Here is a 24,730-nt window from a genome sequence, read left to right as displayed (position 1 = left end):
GAAAGTTATAATTATGAACTAGTAAGTAGGCCTACAGCAACTTGATATGGCTAAAACAAGGCTGGGATGGAGTCTATTATACAAAGAGGCCTAAATATAACACTTCTCTTTCACTCAACCAGGTGCTTCCTTGTTTGTTGTGGGGACAGTTTAGTCAGAGTTATCAATATCTAACGTCCATCAATAATTCAGTTCTCATTCCTACTGCCATATTCACACCCATACCAGCAGACTGAGCCATCTCCACAACACACAACCTCCAGGCAGGATTCTAGTGGAGTGTATTTCCAAGATACCACAATATTATTACTTGAAAACACAGGGTATTAGTTTAACACAGACACACCATATGCACTAGAAGCTAAACCAAGTGCCAAAACAACGTAACTGCCTTGGAATATATCATCATCATCATCTGGACCTCCTTTCCCACCCTACAGCAGGGTGAGGAGTAGCAATGTCCAGACAGACCAAATTTGCTCAACGCAATGGGCCACGGGTTTATTCACTCATCATTCAAGCCCCGGAATCCTGCCTCTATTGGATATGCCAAAAACATTCACCACGTTCTGTAGCTTCACATAAGCGTATCCGATAAGTCAACCCAGATCCTGTTACATTAAAAAGGGGTGCTAAAATCCCTGATCATGCACTTCTACTCACAATATTCATCCAGCCAGCTCAACCTCCTGTCAGCTCCTTAGCCTCACCGACTTCGAAACCTCTCTTCCTCACACACTCATCCACCATATCTCTCCACCTTCTCTCTGGCCTACCTCACCTCCTCCCTCCTTGAAATTTGTTCAGATATACCTTTTTCACCACTCTATTCTTATCCATTCTCTCCACATGACCATACCATATTAGTACATTCCCTTCAATTCTGGTGTCCACAGACTTCCTCACTCCACATCTTTCATGAATCACATTATTTTGTATCATATCTGCTCTCTGTACACTATATACATCCTCTGCATTCCCACCTCCATTGGTCTCACTCTTGACTTTTCATTTTCATGCCACAACAGAGTCTCACATCCATTTGATAAAGATGGAACTAGCACCTCACTCTCATCGTAAATATCAGGACAAACTGCCTAGCCCCGGGCTCCAACGCTCCTCATGGGGCAACGTAGGATTGGATGATGGATGGATGGATAGCACTAGCACTCCTTCATGTAAACCTTGTGCAGCTGCAACACTCAAGTCTCGGCTTCTTATCATAGAATACATATATGTATATGTATGTCTGTATCTGTTTATCTATGTGTCTAAATCTCCCTCCTCTCTCTCTCACTCTTTTTTTACACACACACACACACACAGACACACACACACATATATATATATATATATATATATATATATACAGTAACCCCTCCAATATCCGGATCAATAGAGCCATCGGTAGGTTCGGATATTGGTTTCGTCCGGATATTGGGCCCCAGCTTATGGACTTGTACTTACGGACCCTAACACAGAGAAACACCTATACAACTCCCTCCGGACATGCATAGCACCTATTTAACACCCAAATCACAACAATAAGGCACATAAATGACTGAAATAAATGCAATAGAAACATAAAATGTGGGTTTAGAAGTATGTTCATACATTAATAAACATTCTGGTACTTATGGACTCTAACCGAACCTAACCTAACCGAACCTAACCGAACTCTGAAAAACACATTCCTACTGCACATGCATGAGGTAAGTTTAGTATGGAAAGAAGTACAGTATGACACTTTCTGGTAAGTATAGTATGGGAAAAAATACAATATGAAACATTCTGGTAAATATAGTATGGAAAATAGTACAACATGAAACATTCTGGCTACTTACAGCAAGTCCCTGGCCACCTCGATGAATAACCGCCTCCTCTCGGACTCTGAGAGTAAGAACGATTTCCTGAAGCACTTGCACTACACTCTTCCTGAAGTCTTGCACTGAACTTAGTCACTAACACACAGAAGTCCGTTCTTTTCACAGTGTTCACTTTAGTCCAAATAATGTTCCATTAAATTTAAGTGTTGCACATTAACTTTTCCCAAGTTTTTTTAAGTTTCCAAAGCCAAAACAAAGAAGGTTAGTTACGTTAAATTTCTTTTCTACGTAGTCTTTTCTCCCAACTTGAAAACCTTAACACAACACACCGTTTTTTTCACTGCACAACACTCAAAATTCCCGTGTGGTCTAGTGGAGAAGATCTTGCTGTTTATTCACTGTCAGAGCCCGAGAGTATCACTGGCAGGCGTCCAAGGGGTGCATCGGTGGGTAGTGGTGATGGCGTACCGACTACAGAAGACTCTGAAGACAGCCGCAAACTCACGTCGAGCGGTGACTCCACTGTAGCTGATGTGCTGGGCTGTGGCTCGGAGCATGAGGGCCTGTCTTGGGGAGGCAACGGAGTGGAACCAGGGCTTGGCACAGCGGGGGTCACGGGCCTGAAAAAACTGTCAATCGTTGACTGACGCAAGGACCGACGATTCTGGCGATTGATGATGCGCTGCCGGAAAGCACGCACTTCCTCCACGAGTCCCAAGGGCCCCATCTCCCTGTCGCAGTCCGGGTGTTCCAGGTAGTCTAGGACGAACTCTAGATGTTCCCGGAGTGCGCTCAGCTTGGGGATGGCTGGAGTAGTGTCCTGCTGGGCAGAGTCTGCATCATCATCGCCTTCGTCGTCGGAATCTTCAAGTTCGGGACTGACACCAGCAACCGAAGACGCGATCTCGATATCAGACAACGTCTGATACCCAGGATCGCCCTCGTCGTCGTCCAACCACTCACGAACATCGTCCACATCAACATCGTAGCCGTGCGTACGTAGCCGTGCATGGAAGTCATCCACGTCAAACCCTAGGAAATCGTACTCCACATCTGTTCCGAGAAGCAGACGAGACCAACCATTTTCAAGAGTTTTCACAGGGACTTCCTTCCATACACTAGCCCAGTTGTACAGCGCAGACTTGATGTTGTAGCGGCAAAGGTTTTCCAAAGTCCGCTTGCCTCGAGTGTCACGTCCTTCCCTGCGCTCGTCCTCATCCTCGAGAACCACCATCACCTCGTCCAGGAACTTCCGACGGTACAGGCGCTTTGTTGCCACGATCACTCCTTGGTCCATTGGTTGAATGAGAGCAGTCGTATTAGGTGGCAGAAACATGCACCTAATACGGCCATTCTCAGCAACCAAGTCCTTGTCACACGGGTGGGCAGGTGCATTGTCGAGGAGAAGGAGAGCCTTTACCTGGTCGCGAAGAATTCCCAGTGTCTTCGTCTGGTAATGTATGACCTCCTTGACGAAGTGATGGTGAAACCAGTCTTTGAAAATCACAGCTGTGAACCATGCTTTCAAAGAATGGTACCATACGACAGGAAGGATATCCATCACCCCACGAAGGCACCAAGGCTGCTTTGCACGGCCAACAATAACGGGCTTAAGCCGGTGCATGCCGTTAGCATTGGCACAACACAAAGCAGATATCCGTTCCTTAGAAAGCTTGCGGCCAGGTACACACTTCTCCGTCTCATCGGCGAGAGTGTTCGTTGGCACCGAGCGATAGAATAGGCCAGTTTCGTCAGCGTTATAGACTTGACCGAGAGAGAGGCCCTCCCTGTCGATCAAGCCTTTCACCTTGTGCTGAAACTCGTCAACTCCATCCTCGTTAGCATCCAATGCTTCGCCATGTGCTTTACGGTTAGTAAGGCCATGTCGTAACTTGAACGCGAAGAGCCAACCCTCGGATGCCTTGAAGTCAAGGGCGTCATGAAGCCTTGCAAACTTCTCAGCAGCAGCCTTCAGCTCCGTTCCATGTACCATCACACCAGCTGCACGTTGCTGTCGATACCAAATCAACGTGGAGCGGTCGATCTCTGCATACTTGGGGGTAAACATAACCTTCCTCTCCACGTTGCGTTTGCTTCTCGACGAGAAGTCAGCCATGTACTGCATGAGCTTGTCTCGGGAACACTTGATATCGAACAAAGTCGACCGGGCCAGGTTGAACTCGCGGAGAATGCGAGAGGAAGACCAACCCGCATCAACCTTCTCCAATATCTCCCGTTTCTTCTCCAGAGTCAACACCACTCTCTTCCTTTTCTCAGGAGGCGGGGCCATCATCACACACACTAAGAGTAGGGCAGAGAGCAGCAGGAGGCCTTGCAGCAAGTACGGCACCACCACAAAAGCGAGCACGTGGGCAGCTATGGCGAACAGCGCAGGTCTTGTCGCGGTGAGAGACAGGCGGGAAGTGGGGAGGATGCAGCGGAGCTCTATCGGACGTCAGAGGAATGACGAACCAAAACAATGCTCTCACGCGGCGCGCGCGGCAAGTTCAAATTATGGACGGCAAAAAATCGATTTTTTTTCCATTTTTTTTGGATTTTCGGACCATTTTGGGAATGTTTGATCCCAGGACGATAAGGTTCGGTTAGTGGGGATGTTCGGTTATTGGGCGTCCGGATATTAGAGTGATTACTGTATACATATGTATATATATATATATATATATATATATATATATATATATATATATATATATATATATATATAATATATATATACCGTATAAATATATATATATATATATATATATATATATATATATACCTAGGCTGCTTCCCCCAAGGAAAAGGAGGTAGCCGAGACAGGACGACACACTCCCAACTTACTCATCCACTCAAAGACATTCATTTGCATCTTAGCCCCAAGGGGGCGAAGGGACAGATCCTCACCGCACCACACCTCACGAGGGTCAACTGCACAGTTCAGTGACATCTGCAGAAGGGCCCGACAGCAGAGCTGCTTTACCCCTGCCACATCATAATAGACCCATCCCCTTATCCACACCTGACCTGATTATCTAATCAGACCAAATACGGGAAAATACAGTATCCCCTCAGGGCTGCATCATCATTTATTCATTCACAATTTCTCCCATTTATTTCTGTCATGCACAGCCACTCTTCCTTGCCAAACAGACATCCCTCTCACACCCAACACTCTCTTCACACTGTCCATCCATCCTATTCGTGGTCTTCCTCTCAGCCTTGTATATATAGTTGATACGTTTTCTTTTTTCGTCGTTTTAGTTTTTAAAGGCTCCAACATGCTTGCATGTGTCGGCCTTGGTCACCTAATGGCGGCTCTCCACGCTGCACGATTCATTGAAGCCTCCCTGTTCAGTCCCTTAACCCTAAGGTCACACTTAATGACCTCGTCCCATGTCTTTCTCAGTCTACCCCTCATAACCCCACCCCCAATATTAACACATCTCACCTTCCTCACCCAATTATCATCCCCCTTCCTCTCCACATGTCCAAACCACCTCAATCTACCTCTCCTCATCACAACACCAATACACTCCAGTCCCATCCCACCTCTCAACTCTTCCATCGTAAACCCAGCCCCTCCAGGCCTTGGACGCAGGGACGCACTGCACATCCACCTAATCATTGTCATTTCTGTATGTCTGAGCCGGCGAATAACTTCCTCCTTCACTGCCCAGGTCTCACTACCATACAGCATTACACTCCTAACTCATGCTGCATACAAACACACCTTAGCACGTATGGAGAGCCCTCTCAATGTCAGGAGAGGCAAGAGCTCTCTGAGCTTCTTCCAACCACTTCTCACCCTAGCCACAGAGCCAGCTCCAGCCCCACCTCCAGCACACAACATGTCTCCCAAATAACAAAACTCTTCCACACACTCAAGAGATTCACCAGCAAGTTCAATCCTTTCACGTCTGCCAATCTCCACCTGCTCACCCCGGCACGCCGTACACATAAAATCAGCATTATCTCGCAGTCTACCTCTCATACCACTACATCTCTTATGCACCCATTTATCACACACACCACACAAGATGGAATTACTTCCCATGCCCTTGTGGCAAACTGCACATGGCCACTCTCCCTCGTCTTTGACAGTACCGCCACCAACCCTAGATATCATCACTTTTGTTTTATTTGCATTTACCCTTAAACCCTTTTGCCCCATACCATCTCTCCACTTCCTAAACCTTTCCTCCGCCTCCCTTTCATTCTCTGCAATCAACACCAAAACATCACGGCATACAACAACTCCCAAGGGAGTCCGTTTCTAAAGTCACGTGAAAGGGCTTCGAGTGCCATGATAAACAACATCGGACTCAAGACTGACCCCTGATGCACACCAACATTCACAGAAGACTCATCACTCAAATCTCCATTCACTCTCACCTGGGTGTGAGCACCCACATACATGGCCATAACCACCCTAACCAGCCACTCCTCCAAGCCAAGCTTTCTTATTGCCCACTTCACCACCTCTCTAGGGACTCTGTCAAAGGCCTTTTCCAAATCAACAAAAAAATAATAAAGATCCCTTCTCCTACCAATATATTTTTCCTGAAGCTGTTGAACAATGAATATGGCATTAGTGGTCCTCCTACCTGGCATAAACCCAAACTTCATTTATATACATACATATATACATGAAGTTGATCTATACATTCGTACTGTACATACATTATTAGGCTGGTCGTGGTACAGCTGATGTTTCTTTGGATTAGAAGATAATCTAAGTGCCCAAACCAATTAACTACTTCACAACCAATGCTGGAACTTGTTTGAAAAAAAAAAAAAAAAACTTGAGAAGTGTAACAAGATTTGTAACACTGTGTGTCAGCTTCAACTTTGACTCTATGTACAGTCTCTCAGAAGAAAGATCAGTGAGTGACTGTAGTTGCAGGTGAATGCTTTCCTGCCTAACACTGATGACTATTGGACCAGAGAGTGCAACAGTAGCAAATACAGCCTCCATTAGAATATCTGGAACTCTAAGATTTATAAGGATAATTCTCATAACAAAGTGCTGCCTGTTTTCAACATGTAAACTGAAAATTTGGCCTTAAAAAAGCAAAAATCATAAAGGTGAATGATCTGTGCAAAATGATCATAGTATTCTCTCAATCACTAACACTACACAGACGAATAACTACTCATCAGTTTAAATGTGAGTAAAGTCACAGAATATACCTGTAATAACCCATACAGGTCCTTCATCCTATCCTGGCCCAGACTTGTGTCCTGTACTTTATTTTATTCAGGGTAATGGCAGAAAAAAAAATAGATAATACAACAATTCTGCATCCTTTCAATGGCACTTCTTTGTGACTAGCACCACATTCAAGTGTTAATATCTCACTGCAGCTCAAAACAACCACCCTCAATACTGAACACTACTCACACATTCACTTAGACAGACCTGAGGACCATGGAGGAGGCTTCATTACATACATTCACCCATCATAGTTCTAAAAAGACAACACAAAATACACAATAATCATTCCAGAGTAACACATCAGAAATACAGCCACCAAGTGTCAAATATGGTCACAAATAAGAAAACATTTTCAACATTTCCATCCCCCCTGACATCCTCCCTCCCCCCCCATGCTGTGCCAGTGTAATACAACCCTCAGTTCCTCCCATAACCCGTGGATTGCGAGCCACAGCTCAGGCTGGGAAGCATCACGTTGCATGCCATTGCTCAGGCTGTGCTAACCTTCCAGTGGCCGTGCATCACCGCTAACTACTCCACCCACATGCAAACTTACGCATGGAGCTACGCAAAGACGGAGAGAGAGATTTTTTTTTTTTTTCACCAGATGATGCCCTGTACAGGGTATGTTTAAATTTACAATAAAAAATCATCATCATCATCATCTGGACCTCCTTTCCCACCCAATGGCAGGGTGAGGAATAAACAAAAACTAAAAAAAATTATATATATATATAAATAAAATCATAGTTTCACTACTCCCCTATGCAAACATATGCATGGCGCTACGCAAAGACGGAGAGAAAGAGATTTTTTTTTTTTTTGTCACCAGATAATGCCCTGGATGTTTATCTTCAAGTTTATCATAAACAAAAACTAAAAAAAAAAAAAAATCTTGTTTTGTGCACGAGGGGGTTAAATAAAAGAAGGTATTGTGCAATTCAAGGGTTAACAGAAACACCTAATTCTAACACTGCTGGGGACTAACACTAAACACAATGCCTTGTGCAAACATACCATAATCAAAGCAACAGCAGATGCCTCTACATCACTTCACAACTCAACAATATGTACCTTCTCAACAATCCCTCACAATACACCCACATCCCACACCAGGCAAAGCACACACCTTCCTCCCCAAACATCATATACTATTCACCAACACTTCCACTCAACACCTCTGGGTGAACAGATCCTAAACTTGCTGCAGATCACCATTATCATGTAAAGCAAAATCCAAACAGAAAATATCATGCCTCACATACACAAACTACAAGAAAACATTTTTCATTCATTCATCACCTAATCCTGTGTTGCCCCATGACGAGCGTAGGAACCCGGGCCTAAGCAAGTTGATCCTGACCTTTAAAATGAGAGTGACCAGTCTCACTCATCCCTGAGGGGCATTATGTAAGCATTAAATCCCAACCAGCCCCTGAATATTAACCTACACTGGCTCAATCCGACTGGAGCATCTTTACCCACTAAACCACCAGCTGCCATAATTTGGCAACAAAACATATTTCATGGAAGAAACAGAACAACTCTTCAGCAACCTAAACAACACACCCATCATCTGCATTAACAGGCACATTACAAAGTTCCATAACATCATATTCCCTGCAGACAAACAACATCTCACGAGGTAACAAATGACAAAACAATCCAAACTATACTTCAAAGATTGCCCACATCACAACACAATGTGATAAAGACACTCACTTCACACACAGGACACCAGCACAAGACTCCAAGAACTAAACAACTGAGTTTCAACAACAAAATTAGTACAATAAAATATAAACTGGCAGGCCTTTGTAAAATACATAATCACTCCACAGACACCTCTAGGTTGTACAAGGCCCAGGCCACAAACTGCTACAACCTACAGCATCTTCCTGCAAAGAATAAGAAAATGTACTGTACTCAATTTCCACAACACAAACATAAGTCACTTAACACCTACAGTACACACACTGATTATGAAAAACATCCACCAATTCTGAACAACCTTCTTAACACAACCATGTTTTAACTCAGTCACAGTGTAATCCCCTTCACGCCAGAAATGGTAATACAAGCATAGATAGATAGAGATATCTAGATAGCTATAAATAGAAACAGATAGAATCACAGGGCCAATGACATTAGGAATGACAATTACAGCATTTAAGACCACAAGGCATCTGGGTCCTCACAAATATCAGCAACTACTATAATGCACACTGGAGCATTTCTAGTACCGGTATTTGCAAAAATGGAACAATTGTCATTATAATTAAACCACAGACACAATACTCCCTTCTTCACTGAGACCCATTACACTACTTAGCAAACAATCCAAAATAACTGAACGCCTCATTCTCAACAAAATCACACCTCTTGTTCCCATTACTCCTGCACAACATGAAATCAGAGCACTGCACTCTACAGTACAAACACATTACTGATTAATCTCACACAATAAGCATCAGATGGCATGAACTCTGTAGAACATTCACAACATATACTGTACTTCTAAGAATCATAAATATTAGTAAAGCTTTTGATACTATACCCCAAAATCAGACTAATTATATAGATACAGTATATAACACAAATACGGAAGAAAATGTGAAGTGATGGTTTGCCAACACTTTGGTAGAAAAAACACACATTACATTCCAGGGAGTTAACAACGAAGACGAAAATTCCCCAATAGAGAGCCACACAGCTAAGTTCTGTCACCCACACCCAATAAATTATACATACATGATATTCCCACAATACAACCACCCACTAACACTGCCTCATATGACATCATAACAACCACGTACACTACACTGCAGTCACAGCCTGCACACTGCAACACGTCAACCACAACACTGCTGACTCTGGTAGAGGAAAAGAGGCTGACTACGGCCCCACCTAAATCAACCATCACACACCACCAGAAGTAATCATGAACTTAAGCACTCCCCCCACATCACACATAAAAATCTACAGTGCCATCCTCCCCTCCAGTAAGGTCCTTGGAATGACATACATACATTGGACTCACGTTCAATGACCATGTTAGTTTACTGTTGGGGGTCTTAATTATCAACTAACATAAAGCATAACAACAACTAACCATTATATACAGTATGTGGATGGCGTTTTGATCAATACTCAGTATAAATATTTGAAGGCCTAAAATAAATATGCTCAGTACTTAGCTGTAGTGTTGATGATATTAAGTGCAGAATGATGGCTGATTGCTGTTTACTGTCCAGTTGTGGGAAGAGAACTAAACTGTCTGATGGCAAGGAGAGAACTGTACTCTCTGGTGTCAGGAAGAGAACTGTAGCTTCGAGCTGCTTCCTGCACAAAGTAAACTAAACTCATTACTGAGAGGACTGCAGCTTCATGCAGCTTCCTGCACAAAGTAAACTAAACTCATTACTGAATATATAACTAAATATGTTGTTTTCTCCATGACCAGACTTATCTCTTGTGATAAATAATATCTTAACCAAATTATGCAATACAAGCATTTATTTACAAGAAATGTGCTGTCCTGGGTAGGAAATTCAAAACCCGAAATCCACGACAGACCATGTGAAGGCTATCAAGAGTCACTGAACCCCCAGACTCAATGCAATCAGAGCAACTGCAGAGCCAAACTTTGGGTGACAAAAGAAACACTCTCAGAACTATACAAACAATATAAATCAGAGACATCCTATGCTTCTTTGGCATGGTCTTCCATCCTATCTAGTACTCAATACAACGCCTTGCATATCATACAGAAGAATACCCTATGCATCACCACTACTCCTACAGTCCACATCCACATTTGAAACAAAAGTTCTCCCTCTCAGAGAGTACTTTCATTTGAGGAAAACAAAATTCTATACAGTAGCCTCATTAAACATACAACACCCAACTTTACTTGGCACACTGAACAAATACCACACAAAAATAGTCAAAACTGTTACAAAAATATCCCACCTCCAAAGACTGTAACACTAACAGTGAAGAAACACCGACACACTTCACATGCAGGGCATTACAACACCTCATTCATAACACCATACTAGAAACCATTATCCTGACATCACTCATCTAAGGTGTCCATAAATAAAGATGACTGAGTTCATTTAGCTAGGCTTAGTATCGAAAATCATTCAGCCTTCATGACATCAACCCATTAGAGGTGTCTTTGAATGGAGATGACCGAGTTCACCTAGCTAGCTTTAGGGCAAAATATCAACCAGCCCTCCTCACCTACCAGCTTAGATTTGGGTTGAAAGGAGTCACACATGCCCAGCTTGTGTATGATGCCTACACAATATATAAATAATAGAGAACTGCACAGCCCAAGCCACTCTAAGTGGCAGACACATCAATGGTGTTGGGAACATATGGGACAACACCATAGGGCCAACTGTTTACCTACAGCCAACAAGACGGCTTGATCAGACGGGGTAGGGTTGAGCAACAACAGAAACAACTTGGCAATCAAGATGGAGAGATGGTATTTTTATGTCTACTTACAGCAAACACAGTATTGTAATCACAACCTGGTGTTGCCATTTGAATGTAATACTCATGAATTATCAATATATGCCTTATGTATGGAGGGATGGAGTTGAGAGGTACATGAGGGAGGGGGGAGTGAGTTGGGGAGAGGGCAGTATAATGGTGGGTCACAGAGCGACTTGGAGGGGTTTTGTCTGTGACCACCCTTTGCGGGGTTAGGGCGTTGGGCTATAGTTAGATGGGAGACAGGCATCACTGGGTGACCATGGCCATACATACACACATGGTGGAGCCTTTATAAATGATACAATTATAGAAAATAACACAAAGGTCAATGGACCAGTTGAATATTTGTTCAAATATACAAACCCCTGAACACACTCCAAAATCTTACAAAGAATGTCCTAAAACAAATCCAAACAATAAACCAACAGAATAATCAAGCCTGTAATAAAACCTCAACTACCAACTGGACAAATTACCTTAGTATCATACATAAACCTTCATTCTATTGCCCCATATAACTAATGGAGAAACTTGTCCTTAACTTAATACCTCTTTGGGTACGGTCACATCGAACACGATGAGCGGGGTGACTTGAGTGGGGAGGGATGAGGTGACACAACAAAACACACTAAATCCTATGTAGGTGGCCACACACAATGAGCAGGGACATTTGTCGCCCCGCTCACCCTCGACGCTCGTCGTTACACGATACAGCATGTTCCAAAATGTCGCGCACTGCCTAGTGACATCCCCACTCCCCAGGCATTTTGTCGTGCTGGTACTGCGTGTTGGGGTGGTTGGGTTCTGGTAATTATGTCTGCTGAACACCATATTGGAGCCATGTACCATGGAAGGGCTGTGTGGGATCCAAGTGATCCACTCCACAAGAATACTCGAGTGTTGAAGAAACACTAGGAAGATATCTATGAATTACTGCATACAAATAGTAAATTATAATCGAACGTTATTTTGTCATAAGAATATTTAAGTAAAGTTTGTTCCAACATTGTTATAAAACCTATAAAGGATCATTGTCAAAAAATTCATATTAGTATTTAGTGTTCAGTTTCTTTTGTTATACCGTAGCTATAAAACTAATAAACAGATAAGAATATACACTATATATATACTGTATATATATATACCCCCTGGGGTTAGGGGGGTTTCAAGAATACTCCCCCAGTATCCCTGCTTGTCGTATGAGGCGACTAAAAGGGTTGGTGGTGGGTTAGTGCCCCACCCCGTAAAAAGAACTAACTAAAAAAGCAAATAAAGCGTCTCGGACCTGGACGGACCATACGTTGACGACTAAGGAACGGACAAAGGACATTCTGAGGGTAGGAACGTGGAATGTGAGAGGAGTGAATGATGAAGTGAAAGAGAGAGAGATTGTCCAGGTGCTTGAGGATGCAAAAGTGGATATATGTGGATTGACTGAAACTAAATGGAAAGGTGAAAAGATGAGAGAATGGGAATACGGTGTAGGTATATGTGCGGGAGTCAGTGAGAATGAGAGGGCAAGAGAGGGAGTATGATGATAAGCAAGAAGTGGAAGGAGAATAAAAGAGAGTATGGAACAGTGGGTGCAAGGATTGTATGGGTGAGGATGAAAGTAGGTATACAAGCATGGGCAATTGTATGTGTGTATGCTCCAACAGAGGATTGAGTGGCAATAGTGAAAGATGAGTTTTGGGCGAGAGTAGAAGTACGTATGGACAAGTTTGAGAGGAGCGAGAGACTGCTGTTGATTGGAGACATGAATGGCAAAGTTGGGAATGTACGAGTGGATGGAGTGGTGGGTCAGTGGGGTGTGCCAGCTGAAGTAGATGGGAATGGTAGTGCTTTGGTGGACATCTGTGCTGGTAAGGGGTTGGCAATAGCCAACACCTACTTTCGGCATAAGATGATCCACCGGTATACATGGAGAGTAATGAGGAGGATGGATGGTGAACTTGTTGAACGAAAGGCAATGATAGACTACGTGTGTGTGGATGAGCGAATGAGAAGACAAGTGTTGGATGCAAGAGTGTGGAGAGGGTGGGGGAATGGAGTCTCGGACCATCACTTAGTGATGGCCAAGGTAGAGCTGCAAAGAAAGTGGTTGAGGAAGCGAAGGGGAAGACAGGAGGAAGCAGCTCCTGTGAGAAGAGTGGAGAAATTGGGAGATAGTGAGAAAAGGACAGAGTATAAGAGCATAGTGGAAGAAAGATTGGGAAGGTATGAGCTAGAGCAGATGGAAGGGGTGGAAGACATATGTAAGATATTCACGGAAAAGATAAGCACAGCGTGTGAGGCGGTTTGTGGAGTGAGGAGGAGATGCAAGGGTGTGCAAGGGACAGCATGGTGGAATGATGAGGTGAAATGAGCTGTGGAACAAAAGAAGAAGGCATATGGCGAATGGTTGGCAAGTAGAGGTAGGGGAGAAGATGAGAGAAAGAAGAGAGAGGTATATGTGAGCAGGAGAAGGGAGGTTAAGAGACTGGTGAAGGAGAGTAAGAAGAAAGTGGATGAAGAGTTTGGGAGGAATCTGAGTGTGAAATAGAGGAAGAGTAAGAAATTGTTTTGGAAGGAGGTAAAGAAAGTAAGGCAGTGTGAAAGGGGAAATAGTAGGGGAGTGAAAGATAGGAATAATAGATTGTTGGTGGAGAAGAGAGAGAAATTGAGGAGATGGAAGGAGCACTTCGAGGATTTGTTGAATGTAGAGAGTGAGAGCAGTGTGAGTATAAGTGGTTGGGGAATGGCTGGGAGAAGAAGAGATGAGAGGAGGGAGGAAGAGATCAGTAGGTCGGAAGTAGTGGAAGCGATGAAGAAGATTAAGCTGGGAAAGGCCCCAGGAATTGATGGAGTGTGTGGTGAAATGCTTAGGTATGGGGGTGAGATTGTTGTGGAGTGGACATGGAAGTTGTGTAGATTGGCTTGGGAAGAGGGAAGGGTTCCAGAGGACTGGAAATCAGGTATAATTGTTCCTCTGTACAAAGGAAAAGGGGAGAGAGAAGTATGTGGTAACCATAGGGGTATTTGCCTTCTTAGTGTGACTGGTAAAATATATGATAGAATACTCATTGATAGGGTTAGGCATGTGACAGAGGAGCTAGTTGGAGAAGAACAAGGGGGATTTAGGAAGGGAAAAGGGTGTGTAGATCAGATAGTTGTTCTAAGATGTTTAGTGGAGAAGTATCTAGAGAAGGGAAGGAAAGTGTATGCTGCCTTCATGGACTTGGAGAAAGCTTATGACAGAATAGACAGGCAAGGTATGTGGAAGGTATTAAGAATATATGGAGTGGAGGGGAAATTGTTGAGTGCTGTGAAGAGTATGTACAAGGGAGCTAGGGCTACGGTGCGAGTGGATGGTGAGCTGAGTGAGTTCTTTGATCTCAGTGTGGGACTGAAACAGGGGTGTGTAATGTCTCCATGGCTGTTTAATATATATATGGATGGGGTTGTAAAGGAGGTACAAGGTAGGGCAGTGGATGTGGGGGTGGCCCTAATGAATGAGGGTGAGATTTGGAAGCTTCCAGTGTTGCTGTTTGCTGATGATACAGTATTGTTGAGTGAAGATGAATGGGAGTTGCAAGGTTTGGTGAATGAATTTGGGACAGTGTGTTGGAGGAGGAAACTGAAAGTTAATGTAAACAAAAGTAAAGTTATGGTGTTTGAGAGGAATGAAGTCACAGAGTGTGCAGTGAGGTTGGATGGTGAGGATATGGAGAATGTGAGTGCATTCAAGTACTTGGGTAGTGTGATGAGTAAGGATGGAACTTTGGGGGATGAAGTACGTGAAAGGGTACAGCAGGGAAGAAAGGTTGTTGGTACACTGAAAGCAGTGATGAGAAATAGGGAGGTGAGGATGGAAGTTAAGAAGTCACTGCATGATAGTATTGTGATCCCTACCCTGACGTATGGAAGCGAGGTGTGGACATTGCAAGAGGGGAACAAGTCAAGAGTGAGAGCAGTGGAAATGAGTTACTTGAGAGGAGTATGTGGAGTGACGTGGAGGGACAGGTTGACGAATGAAGAAGTGAAGGAACGTTGTGGGGTAGACGTGGATGTGGTTGAAAAGATTAGGAGAAATACACTGAGGTGGTTTGGACATGTGGAGAGAATGGAGAATGAAAGACTGACTAAGAGGGTGTATGTAGGTGAGGTGGAGGGAGGGAGAGGGAGGGGTAGACCGAGGATGAGGTGGAGGGATGGAGTTGAGAGGTATATGAGGGAGGGGGGGGTGAGCTGGGGGGAGGGGAGTCAAATGGTGGGTGACAGAGTGACTTGGAGGCGTTTTGTCTGCGGCCACCCTTTCGGGATTAGGGCGTCGGGCTATAGATAGATAGATGTATGTGTATATATGTAATAAACATTATTTATCAATTCAGTTTCAGTCAACCAACACCATTACCATACAGTATATATCTCATATGCACATACTCAACACTTTCAACAAGAAATGACCAATCCACAATAACACATATTTTACTAAGGCTATTTAATGATGGTAAACATAATCCACTCACTTGATGGAGTGCTGCCTACTTCTTCCCAAGGTGACTCTACACTGAGTCACAAGTCTAATGGTTTCCTGTACCCATGAAACCATCTACACTGCTAGGCAGTAACCATATAACCAAATAACAGGGTGATGAGGAGCCTACTATAGTGCCCCTATTAACTGTGTGGAAATGCAAATACAGTGTTCATTCTGGAACCAAACCTTTACACTCTTCCCTGCACCTTGCTGTGGGGGGCACTGTCCATCACACAATAGGTTCACCGCACAGGACGGCCCTATAGGAGGTGGTTGCTTGTTTGTTATTGATGGGTCCAGTCAGTAAGACAGACTGGTATTTCTCTACTACTGCTACTACCAGACTATTTTTTTTTTTCTTAAGTCCTTACTAAGCTGATCAACTTTACATAACAGGAACTGTTACAATTAATAAAGTTACTCTTATTGATGCTTTCCAGGACATCACTTCTTACTGTGCCAGCATAAGAGCACATTTCCCCATCTCCAGGTATGCTGTCAGAGTCCTTTGTACACTGTACACTGCCAACCTGGGCCACTACCATTATCATTAGAATTAGTTGGATGTTCGGCTTCTCAAACCTGAAGATCTTCAAGTACAGAAGTAGGCATCTCAGTGACAAATTCTGCTTTGGTGGCAGTACAGTGTTTTTAAGTAGATGGACAATGCTATTATTGTTTCTTTGTGGTCAGTTGATAAGACTGATGGCAATCAGCACCATCAGTTCATTATTTATGGCAGGGCTATTCGACTGGAGGCCCACAGGACAAATCCAGCCACTGAGTCGTTTTTCATTGACCCTTTGATGTGCTCAGACGAATGCAAATAAACAAACATAAAACAGAAAGTTTTGCATTTTTCTTCTTATTTTTATGCTCAGCGGACAATGTAAAATCAAATTATAAACTTTTCATTTCATATAAGCATTTACATAGAGGAAAAATGGAGCCAAAATAAATGTATGAACCTTCTGTCAATGTGAGTTTCATAATGTGGCCTTACTCCTGAAGTACTTGAATAGCCCTGATTTATGGTGTACGTTTTGCACAAGAATTGTCTCTCTCTCTCTCATCTGACCTACCCAGTGCACTAACATTATCACCACACTGTGTCCACTGTGCCATGTAGTAAGCACTGCACTGTGGCCCAAACATTACCTGGGCCACATTAACTTTTCTGCCTGGCTGAAGAACCAACTGAAGGAGGGTTGTTAATAAAGTCATTTTGTTCTTCATGTAATGGATGTGTGTTTCTGCCAACTGCTGTTCACACTGGATGAGCTGTTGGCAAATAAAATATCATATTAGTGCTTACTTTTATGCAAGTAAATCTCTCTCATAAACTAGGTGAAACAAATCCCAGCTTTAAGCTACAGTCATAATTAAAAATGACATCATTACCACAGCAAATGTAATAGATGTGGATATTTTATTAAAAATGAGTGAAGGTTCATCATCATTCGTCATCATTCCGACCTCCTTTAGGAGTAGCAACGTCCCAATAGCCTAAGTCTGCCCACTTCAATGGGCGACTCTTCCATTTGCTCATCATTCACACCCACAAAATCCCCTCCCAAAACTACAATCTCATCATCCCCAATACCACATACTACACATATTAACTCATCCCAGAATCTATCCTTCTCTACCTCTTCAAAACCTGCCTGTGAAGCATATGCCAATACAAATGAAAACATTCCACCGAAGCAAATTTTCACTACTGTACTATTATCCTTTCACTAACTCTCATTACATTCATGACAATTTCTACCCATTTCTCCTTAACCAAAACACCCACACCACCATATCCATCTGCCCTACCCTGCAACAACAACCTGTAATAACAATCCTTCCCAGCAATTATTCTGGCTGATCCTCCCAGCAATTATTCTGGCTGATCCTCCCCTATATTTGACATCTTGCACACATCCAACATCCACCCACCTACTCAGTGACTCAATTACTTCCCCCACTCTACCCCTCAAACTTCCCACACTGCATGATCCCACACTGATCACCTTGCGTGATTTAGATTCCTCAGGCTTGCTTTGATTTCCTTTCTTTTTGTCATACCTGGTAAAAATAACGGTGACAGACCACATGCCCCACCCAACCATAGAGACAAAAATCAGTGAAATCCTGTGCTGTGAAATAAATGAAACTGTAAAAGCTAATGCCGCCAGACAGGTGCAAAGTAATTATATCCTCTTTGTTATGGGAATGCAAGAAGTGGAAGCACAAAGGCAAAACACAGCATAGAAACCAGAGAGGATGTAAACTTATTATGGTGATCACATTAATATGTGATGTTCTTAAAAATAAGATAAAAAACAGACTAGGGAAATGTCTTTTTGCCAATGTCAACATTAAACTGCTGACTGAACTAAATGTCCTATGCCTCCCTGGCACGTGCCCCCATGCTATATAACATCCACTACAACACCTTACAGACCATACAGAACAACACCCTACCCATCACTACTAGCTGCACCAATACATTTCCCACAGCTCACTTATACTCTGAAATGAGATGCCTCCCTGTTAGAAAAAATACTTGACATGTGATACAGTTCTCTCAGTAGTCTTTGCTACCACACAACACCCTCACCACAGCATGACAAAGCCACAAAACATAACTAATCACAATAAAATAATGACTATACATACATTAGCAGACCCACCTGAACAATATTCCACAAGCAGGACAATACAGTACCTGAAACAAAACACAGTACTGGTACTGCAACTCCCATCCCCTCCAGACATTCATTCATCAGATGCATCCTTAATCAGAGTTTATCAAGCAGTCATGGAAAGGGTTAGGTCACAACCTCACCCAGCCCACTTCAGCTACCAGCACATATTTGCTCAGGATGGAATAAAAAATATACATGCTGTGCTTGTACAGGAGGCTGAAACCACATTACACAGTGTGGAACACTGCACAATAAATGCCACACTGAGATGCAGACACATCCATGGTGTAGGGGACATATTGGACAACCCCAAAAGGGCAGTTGCCAACATGTAGATATATTAAAAGGCCATGATTCCACTAACATGAAATGAGCACGTTCTTCCCATTTCTAGTGTTATAGAGGCAAAAATTACTGTAATGCATTTGTGTCATTACACTCCTAACTAGAGTATCAACACCACCATCACCATAAACACTGCTGATGCTGCTTGCTGGTCACAAAGATACATGAACCCATATACCAATAATATGCAGGTATTATGACTGCAAACATTCCATCAGTTGTTATTCTGATGATCCGTACTGTTCTGTCTACATGCCTTATTATTGCAAATGCATTACAATAATAAAATAGGCAACTGTCTACATAGTTATTTTAATTATATTTCTTTTTCTAAATGCACCTAAAAGGAAACTAAGGAAGATGAGAAGAGTTGTGGCTGAGGAGGGTGCTGCTGAGAAAAGTGTTAATGAACTGTACAGAGCTCTCAACAGCAATCTCCTGAAGGTTACTGATCAGGGTGTCAATGGACAAGGGACTCTCAAACTGTAAGGTAACATGGTGGTGGGATCAGGGTAAAGTCTCAGGTAAGGATAAAAGAAGGCCTTTCTGAGAAAGGAAAAGGGGTGGTAACAGATGAATACTTGGCTGCCTGGTAAAGGGCTGGAAAGCAGGTATACAGGACAGAATCTGCATCCCAAAGACTTTTCCTGAATAACGTAAACAGCACGGTTACAAAGAACGTGGTATTTACGGTGGCAAATCATATGAAGTTGGGAAAAAAAAGTTTTCATAGGTGAGCAGTGTGCGAAAAATTATGAAGGAAAGGCAGTGGTAGCCAGTGGGGATTTTAAAGATGCTAAGAGTGTGTATTACATCTAGTTGCTGACTGAGGAGTTTAACTGGAACAGGGAACATTTGGAGTCGGCAGATCCAGTATTTGGCCCTTGGCCTTTGATTGATGCTGCTGCTTTGAGCAAGGCAATAGGCAGGATGCAGTTCAGGAAGGCAGCAGATGTGTCTGGACTGACTGCTGAAATGCTGAAGGCCTCAGGATAAATGGGAATGCAGTTAGTTACTGATTTGATTAATATGTTTATAAATGAATATGTTGTCCCATATGACTGGCTGAGAAGTGTGACTGTAAATGTGAACATGGAGATGGGTTATGATCAGAAGTAAAGAAAATTTAGAGGTGTGAAACTTTTGTATCCCATAAACAAGATATTGGAGGGATTCTTAGAAGCCATAATAACAAAAAGTGACTATTGATGAGATGCAGTTTGGGTTTATGCCTGGGAAAGGGACCACTTATGCCATATGCACTGTCCAACCATTTTAGGAACACTATATAAGAAAGAAAAGTCAACAGTACTTTGTTTTTGTTGGTTTGGAGAAGGTTTTTGACAGAGTCACTAGGAAGGTGGTGAATTGAGTAATGAGCAAGGTTGGGATCATGGACTGGTCGTTTTGAGTGATATATGCCCAGGTCAATGTGAAAAGAGATTTAAGTGATGAGTTTTCCATGTATGTTGGAGTGTATCAGGGGTCAGTCTTGTGTCTCTTATTGTCTGTCATGATGCTTGAAGCTCTCCCACGTGAATTCAGAAATGGACTCCCATGAAATGTACAGTATACTGATGATTTGGTGTTGACTGAAGAGAATGAAAGGGAGGCAGAGGGTAAATTTAAGAAATGGAGAGATGGAATGAGGCACAAAGTAGGTTAATACTGCATAAGTTAATACTGGGAAGGTTAGGTTAGGTTAGTATTGGATAGGCTTGGATAGGTTAGGTTAATACGTGACAGGTTTTGATATGGAACAACTAGACAAATTAGGTTAATACAGGACAAGTTAGGCTAAGTTAAATTAATACTGGTTAGTCTGACTAGTTTATTGGATAACCATGGCTAGGTTAAGTTAATACTTTGTTGGTTTGTATAGGTCAGTTAGTATTATATAATATGTCTGATTAGATTAAAACTAGGGAAGTTAGCAAAGATTATTATATTTCCTTCACTAATTTCTCTGATATTAATGCTTGGTCTGACAAGAAATATCAGTACATTTTAGTTAGTCTGCAGTTGCAACTGACCACAAATATCAACAGGAAAAAAGAGATATCATGTTAAATGATCAAGTTCATTTATTAAATAAAGAAATATGTCTCTTGGAAAAAAGGTTATTACAGGATGAACTAGAGGACATTTTGGCAGCCTTATCAGGCAGATGAAATAATTACAACTTTGTTCAGCAGAGCTGCAGGACAAAATGCCAGGTAAATTTACTTACTTCTTCATGTGCTCTAACTTTGAAGCCAAGTCAAATTAGTGTATCAAAGGTGTTATCAGTCCCACCTGTTTTAGAGTCTTCATAAGCTGTAGAGTGCTGTTTAATGCTGTCTGCCTTTTCTTCTACTCACTGCAGCTGCTTCTTCATGTCTTTAAGCTTCAGCAGCATGTCCTGAAAGTTATAATTATGAACTAGTAAGTAGGCCTACAGCAACTTGATATGGCTAAAACAAGGCTGGGATGGAGTCTATTATACAAAGAGGCCTAAATATAACACTTCTCTTTCACTCAACCAGGTGCTTCCTTGTTTGTTGTGGGGACAGTTTAGTCAGAGTTATCAATATCTAACGTCCATCAATAATTCAGTTCTCATTCCTACTGCCATATTCACACCCATACCAGCAGACTGAGCCATCTCCACAACACACAACCTCCAGGCAGGATTCTAGTGGAGTGTATTTCCAAGATACCACAATATTATTACTTGAAAACACAGGGTATTAGTTTAACACAGACACACCATATGCACTAGAAGCTAAACCAAGTGCCAAAACAACGTAACTGCCTTGGAATATATCATCATCATCATCTGGACCTCCTTTCCCACCCTACAGCAGGGTGAGGAGTAGCAATGTCCAGACAGACCAAATTTGCTCAACGCAATGGGCCACGGGTTTATTCACTCATCATTCAAGCCCCCGGAATCCTGCCTCTATTGGATATGCCAAAAACATTCACCACGTTCTGTAGCTTCACATAAGCGTATCCGATAAGTCAACCCAGATCCTGTTACATTAAAAAGGGGTGCTAAAATCCCTGATCATGCACTTCTACTCACAATATTCATCCAGCCAGCTCAACCTCCTGTCAGCTCCTTAGCCTCACCGACTTCGAAACCTCTCTTCCTCACACACTCATCCACCATATCTCTCCACCTTCTCTCTGGCCTACCTCACCTCCTCCCTCCTTGAAATTTGTTCAGATATACCTTTTTCACCACTCTATTCTTATCCATTCTCTCCACATGACCATACCATATTAGTACATTCCCTTCAATTCTGGTGTCCACAGACTTCCTCACTCCACATCTTTCATGAATCACATTATTTTGTATCATATCTGCTCTCTGTACACTATATACATCCTCTGCATTCCCACCTCCATTGGTCTCACTCTTGACTTTTCATTTTCATGCCACAACAGAGTCTCACATCCATTTGATAAAGATGGAACTAGCACCTCACTCTCATCGTAAATATCAGGACAAACTGCCTAGCCCCGGGCTCCAACGCTCCTCATGGGGCAACGTAGGATTGGATGATGGATGGATGGATAGCACTAGCACTCCTTCATGTAAACCTTGTGCAGCTGCAACACTCAAGTCTCGGCTTCTTATCATAGAATACATATATGTATATGTATGTCTGTATCTGTTTATCTATGTGTCTAAATCTCCCTCCTCTCTCTCTCTCTCACTCTTTTTTTACACACACACACACACACATTATATATATATATATATATATATATATATATATATATATATATATATATATATATATATATATATATATATATATATATATGTATATATATATATATATTGTATATATATATAGATTATTTATTTATATATATATATATATATATATATATATATATTATATATATATATAAATATATATATATATATACATATATATGTATATATATATATATATATATATATATATATATATACATATATAATATGTATATAAATATATATATATATATATATATATATATATATATATATATATACCTAGGCTGCTTCCCCCAAGGAAAAGGAGGTAGGCGAGACAGGACGACACACTCCCGACTTACTCATCCACTCAAACACATTCATTCGCATCTTAGCCCCAAGGGAGCGAAGGGACAGATCCTCATCGCACCACACCTCACGAGGGTGAACTGCGCAGTTCAGTGACATCCGCAGAAGGGCACGACAGCAGAGCTGGTTTACCCCTGCCACATCATAATAGACCCATCCCCTTATCCGCACCTGACCTGATCATCTAATCAGAGCAAATAAGGGAGAATACAGTATCTCCTCAGGGCTGCATGATCATTTATTCATTCACAATTTCTCCCATTTATTTCTGTCATGCACAGCCACTCTTCCTTGCCAAACAGACATCCCTCTCACATCCAACGCTCTCTTCACACTGTCCATCCATCCTATTCGTGGTCTTCCTCTAAGCCTAACATATATAGTTGATATGTTTTCGTTTGTCGTTGTTTTCGTTTTTAAAGGCTCCAACATGCTTGCATGTGTCGGCCTTGGTCACCTAATGGCGGCTCTCCACGCTGCACGATCCATTGCAGCCTCCCTGTTCAGTCCCTTAACCCTAAGGTCACACTTAATGACCTCGTCCCCTGTCTTCTCAGTCTACCCCTCATAACCCCACCCCCAATATTAACACTTCTCACCTTCCTCACCCAATTATCATCCCCTTTTCTCTCCACATGTCCAAACCACTTCAATCTACCTCTCCTCATCACAACACCAATACACTCCAGTCCCATCCTACCTCTCAACTCTTCCATTGTAAACCCAGCCCCTCCAGGCCTTGGACGCAGGGACGCACTGCACATCCACCTAATCATGGTCATTTCTGTACGTCTGAGCCGGCGATTATCTTCCTCCTTCACTGCCCAGGTCTCACTGCCACACAGCATTACACTCCTAACTTATGCTGCATACAAACACCCCTTAGCACGTAGGGAGAGCCCTCTCAATGTCAGGAGAGGCAACAGCTCCCTGAACTTCTTCCAACCACTTCTCACCCTAGCCACAGAGCTAGCTCCAGCCCCACCTCCAACACACAACATGTCTCCCAAATAACAAAACTCTTCCACACACTCAAGAGATTCACCAGCAAGTTCAATCCTTTCACGTCTGACAATCTCCACCTGCTCACCCCGGCACGCCGTACACATAAAATCAGCATTATCTCGCAGTCTACCTCTGATACCACTACATCTCTTATGCACCCATTTATCACACACACCACACAAGATGGAATTACTTCCCATGCCCTTGTGGCAAACTGCACATGGCCACTCTCCCTCATCTTTGACAGTACCGCCACCAACCCTAGACATCATCACTTTTGTTTTATCTGCATTTACCCTTAAACCCTTTTGCCCCATACCATCTCTCCACTTCCTGAACCTTTCCTCCGCCTCCCTTTCGTTCTCTGCAATCAACACCAAAACATCACAGCATACAACAACTCCCACGGGAATCCGTTTCTAAAGTAATGTGAAAGGGCTTCGAGTATCATGATAAACAACATGGAACTCAAGACTGACCCCTGATGCACACCAACATTCACGGAAGACT

At 42.6% G+C, this 24,730-nt stretch overlaps 1 long non-coding RNA gene across 1 annotated transcript in view; it reads right to left on the bottom strand.

Annotated features, from left to right (window-relative positions):
- LOC145410301 (uncharacterized) overlaps window positions 1-24,730 on the bottom strand; it is a 47,954-nt gene that overhangs the window by 127 nt on the left and 23,097 nt on the right. Inside the window, exon 2 of the long non-coding RNA XR_013899264.1 lies at window positions 21,409-21,514. This is a non-coding gene — a long non-coding RNA (uncharacterized LOC145410301). The remainder of the gene's footprint in view (window positions 1-21,408; window positions 21,515-24,730) is intronic.

Source organism: Coenobita brevimanus, chromosome 10 (genome assembly GCF_032717465.1).
Source record: "Coenobita brevimanus isolate Jiangsu-jjx chromosome 10, ASM3271746v2, whole genome shotgun sequence".
NCBI lineage: Eukaryota > Metazoa > Arthropoda > Malacostraca > Decapoda > Coenobitidae > Coenobita > Coenobita brevimanus.
The sequence above is the reverse complement of the archived record's forward strand: the minus strand, read 5'-3'. Positions and strand labels throughout refer to the sequence as shown.